Genomic DNA, 8,954 nt, shown 5'->3' on the forward strand with positions numbered 1-8,954 from the left:
CAGTCAGGTAAAGTAGTGCTGGATTAAATGGTCTCCCTCAAGGATCGGCAGATCCCCTTAAGTCTGTCCAGTCTCATTTTTCTGGCAATCATAGATCTATTTTGTCCTGCTTTGCATTTTTTAGTATGCATTGTCCCCAAAGTATGCATTTTCCAATGTGCTCTTTGTGTGTGTTAAAAACACATTTTACGTGCGCTTTAATCATAATGTGCATATTTTTGTGTGCACCTTTGTGCACCGAAATTGCATTGCAAAATCCAGAGATGTGTGTCATCTGATTGGGAGCTGTATTCTGATGCATAAGCAAGTGTAGGGCTGCTGCAAAAAGCGGGCTGAACAAGGTTCTCCTCCACCAACAACTGAATAAGGTGACTGCGTACACTCATAGCTCTGATTAACTTTTGCTGAATTATGCTCATTAATAATAAGGCACACACATATATACAGCAGCGCTTTTAGGAACACTTAGGTTGAAACATTTATCGCACAGTAAATAAGGTAATGCTGACTATCAGGGTGTGTTTTTTTAATATTGTGCTTTTTTAATGTTGTGCTTTCTCCCCTTCATCTAAATCAACAATTTAATAAACTAGAATAGAAAAAATATTGTTTTCATGACCACATGGAACATGTATAAAAAAATACAAAGCACAAAACCCCAGACATTCAATTCATCGCACGCAGACAGGTTCTGTCAGTTGCCAGCCTCTTTGGGAAAATGTTGAATGGAAGGTGAAATTGCAGACAGAGGCCATTTGGATGCCAAGACTTCAACTGGGTGCTCTGGAATTAGCATATCCGTCTGGCCACCAGTGCCAAGCTGTAGTTTTTATGGTGTTGATAATCGATGGGCAGAGGAGAACAACAAAGACGCTCCTTGCAGTTGGTTGGCAGCAGAAAACAAGTGGTGAGAATGAGGGAGGGGGAGGGAGAGACCTAAGAGCATTTGTATGCAGTCTGCTTGGGAAAGACTGGGCTGCATTGAAACTGTGCTTGTGTGTGCTATGGTGGTGACTCTGGTGACACCACCATCGAGTTTATTAGTCCTGTTTCTTTCTTCCTAGAAGAAACAATTAACTCAAGTTTTGTTGCAGCAGCTAATGACCATTAGCCAGGTGGAGTGGTGTGCTTTACATTGTTCCAAAAGCAATGGAAGCAAACAAACAAGTCATTGATTTTAAAAATTGATTAATAAAAACACAGAGTATATCATTCCCAGGGAAACTGTTAATCTCAGGAACACAGACCAGTACATTTAAGCCTCCATGGTTTCAAAGGAAATACCGTATTTTTTGCTCTATAAGACTCACTTTTTCCCTCCTAAAAAGTAAGGGAAAATGTGTGTGCGTCTTATGGAGCGAATGCAGGCTGCGCAGCTATCCCAGAAGCCAGAACAGCAAGAGGGATTGCTGCTTTCGCTGCGCAGCGATCCCTCTTGTTCTGGCTTCTGAGATTCAGAATATTTTTTCTTCTTGTTGTTTTCCTCCTCCAAAAACTAGGTGCGTCTTATGGTCTGGTGCATCTTATAGAGCGAAAAATACGGTAGTTTCTTCCAGAGAAATCCAATGTTTAAATTCAGCTTGATTGTGATTTAGGACTAAAACTCTCACTAACATATTTCTGTTGGATTTTACTTATTGGATATTACGTGTGGCCACTATAAAAGAAGCTTTTGGTGGATATTTCTAGAAGCCTTTTTCACACGTAAACCAAACATTTTTTTAGAGTGTGTGGTTTACCTGTTGACATGTAGAACATTTTTGTGCTTCTGAAGCTGTTGGCTAGTGTCCCATGCAGTTTTGGGAAGACAATGGGGTTGGGGTGGAAAATCACTGGATGTCAGTATCTGTCATGTATTTGCACACCTGAGTGCCTTCAAATTGTGTCTTCTTTATCACTTCTCACAAAGGACAGTTCACCGCAGCTTTCCTTGCTCATTCAAAGAGCTCTTCCCTTTGACCGCAGAAGCTGGGTAGAGGGAGATACAGGATTAGTGGTGGAAAGGGGTTGCTGTTGTGCCACCCAGGGAACCAGCTAAGACTGGAGAAAGGACAATAGTTGCCTCCCCCCCCCCCCACACACACTCCAAGTGTTTAAGGTGACATGATTGAGTCATAATTGGCACACTTTCCCTGCCTCACCTTCTATACTTCTAGGCTGTGTTATACACAAGCAACCTGCAGGGCTGGGCAGTACTATAGGATGCAGGCATGTAGTTCACAGTTGGCAAAGAATCACAGAGTCTCTGTCAATTGGGAACTATGGGCAGGAATATATTTCCATTATGCAACACAGCAGTATCAGTGCATGACATTTTTTTTAAGCTGTTCCTTTCCAGAAATAGTTTCTGTTGTATTTGAGAAAATATGTGTTTGCCTCAATAAGCTGCTGTGTTTCCTGTGAACTTTGAGGTTCCTTCCATCTTCTGTTCCATGTGTCTGATGCAAGTTTTAGAACAGCAACTGCTATGAGTCCATGGCAATCAGTGTGTTTACATGTACTTAACAGCTCATGCCCAGTATTCAGAGTTTCATGGGCAAGTAAAGTTCCTCTTGCTGTCAACCTATGAATGGCTAGAGTTTGTCTGTTTACCTTCTGCTAGCTCATAGGAGTGCACAGGCCATGACTGATTTAAAACAGAGAAAGTGTTCTCACCAATGTGCAGTCTTTTACCAATGTACTTGTGCATTTGTGTGCATTCAAGAAATACTGCAAAAGCAGCGTATGTACATAAAGTCTATTTTTGTTTGGCATTTTACCAGTGCACAAGATTGGTAAAAAGGTAAAGGTAAAGGACCCCTGACTGTTTTAGGTCTAGTCACAGACAACTCGGGGGTTGCGGTGCTCATCTTGCTTTATTGGCCGAAGGAGCCGGAGTACAGCTTCCGGGTCATGTGGCCAGCATGACTAAGCCGCTTCTGGCGAACCAGAGCAGCACACGGAAACGCCGTTTACCTTCCCACCAGAGCAGTACCTATTTATCTAGTTGCACTTTGACGTGCTTTCGAACTGCTAGGTTGGCAGGAGCAGGGACCGAGCAACGGGAGCTCACTCCGCTTCGAACCACCGACCTTCTTGATTGGCAAGCCCTAGGCTTAGTGGTTTAGACCAGTGTTTCCCAGCCTTGTGCCTCCAGCTGTTTTTGGCCTACAATTCCCATCATCCCTTGCCACTGGTCTTGCTAGTCAGGGATGATGGGAGTTGTAGGCCAAAAACATCTGGAGGCACAAGGTTGGGAAACACTGGTTTAGACCACAGCATCACCCGTGTCCCTACAAGATTGGTAGTATTACACAAATGAATCTTGATGCAATTATACATAGATCACACTGTTGTTGTTTTTGCAGTGCTTTTTCGCGGCGCACACATGTGTATTGATATCGTAGAGGTAAAAATATGGTCTTTACCAAGGCTAGTAGTAGCTTTGGGAGGAGGGGGGGATTTTGATCAGAGAAACAGGTGAGGGAAAGGGGTTAAGCCTCCACCCACACAGTACAGTTTCCCTGGTCAAATTAGCATCAACCTGCAGCTCCTTTGGAGGGATGAAAAAGACATCAGATCTTGTAGTATGTAGTTTGTCCCTTATTTTCATTCATCTATGATTCTAGGATGTATCACAAAATTCAATAGGAGAACATAATACAGAAGATCTGCTTAATTTATTTATTTTTATTAATTTTTTTTGCTTAAATATAGCCTGTATCATTAGCCCTTGTTCTTGGCTATACTTTTCTTGGGACAACTGTTCTAAAATTGTATTAGAGAGTCTTGATATCAATAACAATATAAATAGTTCCTGGCAATGTAAAAGAACCACACACACACACACACACACACATTCTTATTTTGCATTTTTGTGCAGAATGGTTAAAACAATAAAATGTTAGCTATGCATCAGTGCAGAAGATAAGTAGTCATGCATAGAAATGCAGGTACCATAAAGATATGCAATTAGAGCAACTTCCAGAAAATCTCAGGCGTGAAAACTAAGTGGTGATACAGGCTAGACTAGAGAACCTGTTGCTACAAGCAATGGTTTCCATGGAAACAAATGGTTTCCAGCATGTAGAGATGATGGAGTCTTTTTTTTTTCCAGATAATAGACAGTCGTTCTTTTATGCCATGTGCTACAAAAAGCAATTGCTGAAGAGTCTCCACTACAAATCAATGCCTGAAGTAAAATAAATTAAAAATTAAAAATGAAGAAAGGTCCTACAAACACTGCTCATCTTTTAGCCTCACCATTCCTTTTTTATTATTCATGTCCATTTAAAGCTATCCCTCCTATCCTTGGCCATGCCCCTTCTGTAAATAAATGAGTAATATTTCTAAGAAACTAAAAACCTTACAGACTATGATGGTATTCCTGGACCATCATCAAACCTTGTGACAGCACACTTCACACCTGACCTAACCTTCCCCGCTGTAAAGAATACAATGGAATAAATGATTGTTCATTTGGGGAAAACTGTATGCTCCCAGTTTCTTTTCATCGTTCATGAAATAGGCAATGGTATCAAGCAACCCACTGTGTGAATAACATCTGCCAGGCAAGAAAATAAGAAAAGGGTTTACTTCTAGACACCACTCCCTGTCCTGTGTGTGTGCAGCTTCTAACCTCTGTTGAAAAGCCTTCAATGAAAAAGAGTCCACTACCTCCAGAATAAGTGGAGGTTCTAAGGGGCAAGGCCCATCTTGGAGAGCTCCCATTCATTTTTATGGGTCTTGCGAAAGAAAATCATCTCATGGATTGTGCCTATGGCTCAGATCTGCCCATTACTCCTAATAGCCCCTTGATTTGTCACCTGACAGCTGCTTCCACTAGTCTCGTGGTTAGAGAAACTGTTCCGGTTTCCTCTTCTACACTATAGCCATTATTCTGTCTCTATATTGAGAATAAAGGTAAAGGTAAAGGTACCCCTGCCCGTACGGGCCAGTCTTGCCAGACTCTGGGGTTGTGCGCCCATCTCACTTAAGAGGCCGGGGGCCAGCGCTGTCCGGAGACACTTCCGGGTCACGTGGACAGCGTGACGAAGCTACTCTGGCGAGCCAGAGCCGCACACGGAAACGCCGTTTACATTCCTGCTAGTAAGCGGTCCCTATTTATCTACTTGCACCTGGGAGTGCTTTCGAACTGCTAGGTTGGCAGGCAACCTATATTGATATTGAGAATATCAGGTGATAAAAATATTTGTATTTTAAACATGGTTTGTAGAGATGAATGGTCTTTTAAGTGTGTTCAAATTCCACTGTACTAACAAGCATCCAAAGATGGTGAGCCTACAACCCTATGCACACCTACCTGGCAGTAAGCTCCATTGAACACAGTGGGACTTACTCATGAGTAGGATCAGACTGTGGCTGCACAAGAGCTCGTGCAAAGCAATAGTTGAGAAATGTCAGAGAGGTGCATAAAAGCATTAGTCACACAAGATTATACAGTTCAATTGCAGCCACTTTAAAGGAAAAAAGTGGAGGAGTAAAATACTTTTGAGTAATTTGTGACTTTAATTTTGATTAAACCCACCTTTTCCTATTCAAATACAATGAAAGAGTAGATTAGCTGGAAAATGATGTTTTCCATCGTAACCTGTAAGTTAGGGATGAGTAATCCCCAGTTTGAGGCCTACGCTTACAGAAAGAGCCCACCAATTGTGGCAGCAGTGACAAAAAAGGGAAAGTATTTACAGTGCTCCCAGTACGTTTCCAAGCACAATTCAACATGTTGGAGCTGACCTTTAGAGCCCTAAACGGCCTCAGCCCAGTAGACCTGAAGGCAAGTCCCACCCCCATATCTTTCAGCCTGGGTCCACCTCTGAGGGTCTTCTGGATGTTCCCTCAACGCGAGAACTGAAGCCACAGGGGACGAGACATGTGTGGTGCCCACCCTACATAGGCGCCGACTCCATGGGGCTTGAGGGGGCCCGAGCCCCCTCAAAAATTCGTTTGGGGGGGCTCCGCCCCCCCAATAATCTCCGGCGCCCCTCCAGCAGAGCGCCATCGCCGCCCCTTCCCCAGCCCAAAATGCACAGGGAGGGGCGGGCTGCATGCCTCCTGCCCTCCCTCCCGAGCAAAAGCTCCACCCAATTTCCTTTGGAGCTGATTAATAGGCGCAGCACGCTCTCCCCTATTCGCTCACGAGGAGGCGGCGCCACTTTATTTGCATATTCATGAGCTTATTTATTATTCATGAGCTTTCCCGGGCCCCCCCAATATTTTTTATAAGTCCGCGTCCCTGCCACCCTATGAAACATCCTCCTGTCAGATGTCTTTTTTAAAAATTAGTTTTTCTTTTATTACTCACAAGTATATCTTTACATCATAACTTTACATCTTACAATTATGCATATTCCTGTTTTCAAAGTATGTTCATAATTATTATCATAGATCGGCAAGTATTACTCTACACAAAAAAGAAAAAAGATGTAATTTTAAAATCGTAATATTCCTCATAAATAAATGACTTCCCGTCTCTTCCATTTTGTACTAATAAACTTATTGCCTATATTTGTCCCTTGTCTTTTTATTTATAATATTTTCTTATCTATCGATTTTCCTTTTAAAATTGTTATCCACAGAAACTACTCAAAGGCCGTCACTGTTTTCAGATTGCAGCAATTACTCCTCAAGTTTTCCTTAAAACAATTCCAATTTGCAACAAACTCCTGTTTGGATTTATCTTTGATTCTTTCTGATAAGTAGTCTAACTCCGCATACTCCATTAGCTTTTGTATCCAATTATATCTGGTGGGTACATACCTGCTTTTCCAATGTGTAGCTATTATAACCCTCGCAGCTGTGGTGGCATACAGAAAGGTTTTCCTGGTTTTTGGGGGGATATCCAAACCAGTAATACCTAATAAGAATGTTTCAGGGTGTTTTTTTTAATATTCCCTCCTGTCAAATGTCAAGGAAATAAACAATTATCTGACTTTTAGAAGACATCTGAAGGCAGCACTGTATGGGCTGGGAATAAGAATAAGAATAAAGCATTGAAGAACTGTCAAAGTCACTTGAATCAGTTTACATCTGAGAACCAGGATCGCCTGGCTCTCTCCTGATATATCTCCACCCAGACATCTTCTCCTCCAGCACAATCAGCCTAATCTATTTGAGTATCTCCTGCTCTTAGCAGATTCAACCCTATTTTTGCTTCTGGCTCCAGGAACACAAGGCCACCTCTTTATGTTTCTTCCCTTTCTGTGACATCTTTGGTAGAACTCTCTGTGTGCTAATACATAGTACAACCGAAGACATGTTCTTCTTTGGTTTAACATTGCCTCCATCTTGCCCTCTCCCTCGGTTGCCTCCCTGGTGTCACATTTTAGACTATAAGTGTTTTGGGGCACGGAAGTCAATAAACATATGCAGCTCTCAGCTATATCTAATAAAACTGGTGATTCTTGCAGTGAAGAGGGAAAAGAAAACAAGATTTTGTTGTTGTTTTTACATTAAGGATGTTCCCAAATTCCATCCAATATCAGGTTGGGCCCATGGGTTTCAGTTAGAGTGCACTGATTTCCAGACTGGACACACGTAACATGTGTAGCAGGCAGCCTAAATCAGTTGTTCTGCCCATCCTGTGTTGCAAAGTATAAAAAATAAGAGCTGAGAAAAGAACAAGGCAAGAATGACGAGGATCTAGGAAGGCCTCCTCATGGAAGGACCTTTACATGCTAACTTGGCAGAGATTTTCAAGGTATGGGAGTATGTCACAGAGCTAGAAATTCATGAAGTTAAGCAGTGACAGTGAGAAACCTGGATACTTGCAGTTAAATTAGCTGCAGTTAAATTAAAAATTCAGAAAGGTCTGAATTTTACAAATTGAATAGCAGCTGCAGAAAGCAGGTTGATGGTGTTGGCCGAGTGGTGGTGGCGGTGCTGGGGTGGTGCCTCTTTTCTCCCATGCTGTTTCCCCACTGAAAATCACTTTGCCTGTGCTACTACTTTCTATGTGATTGGAAGCATGTAGGTAATTACTCTTTCTAATAGTATTATATAACAATATTTGTTCTATACAAGTGAGCCAGCTCAAGATGCTCATGAGGATTAATCAGATGTGATCCAAACACAGTAAATGTTGTCTTTTTGGAAATATACTTAATTGGAGAGACTGAATTATCTTGAGAAAAAATGAAACAAGTAGTTGCAAAGAACTTTGGTTTGGAGGCTAATAACAGCCTCTGCAATTTGTCACTTATTGCAATTAAGATGTCATTGGATCCAAGAACACAGGGAACAAGAGAAAAAATCTAGATATATATTTTGTATACCTTATACGTATTTGACACTTTAACATCACATTGCCTCAGCCTGGAGGATAATAAGTGGACATCACTCAAATGCCACCCTTCTGAACATCCTGTCCTCCGTGTCCTAGAATTGCCACCTTGGCTACCATCTCACCTTTTGAAAATTCAGCTTTGTCAGAAGCCTTCCCTCTCCCCTTCTCCCTCTCTGTGTGCTTGGGAAGGGGGAAGGGAGGGATGTTTTCTGCTTCTTAATTAACCATACACTGCTCCGCAATTTAAATATGGAAATGGAAAGCCATCCGCAATTATTAATGAGCCTCCAGGCTGTCCTGTGGCGTTTTGAAGCAAAGGCTTGCCGGCCCCCTCCGAACATCAGGGGCAGCCTCTCCTTTTTCATTATTATTAAGAGCTTGCTGGCGTGGGTGAAACATGGAGGGAGATGTGTGCATGTGCGCGCACCCTCCTCCTCCTCCTCCCAGGCCCGAATGAGCCAAAGAAATACAGGCAGAAATGCTGGTTTTTGTTTGCTTCCCCTCGCAGAGCGCAGGACTAGACCATTTCCCTGAGGTCTGTGTTTTCTGCTGCGCGGAGGGAGGGAGGGAGGGAGGCGAGAAGTGGTTTTGGTCCAGGGCGATGCCCGCCCGCCCGCCAACTTCCGAAGGGTCTGGGGGGTTTTCTGCTTTTCGAGAAAGACCCCCGCGG

Source organism: Podarcis muralis, chromosome 6 (genome assembly GCF_964188315.1).
Source record: "Podarcis muralis chromosome 6, rPodMur119.hap1.1, whole genome shotgun sequence".
Lineage (NCBI taxonomy): Eukaryota > Metazoa > Chordata > Lepidosauria > Squamata > Lacertidae > Podarcis > Podarcis muralis.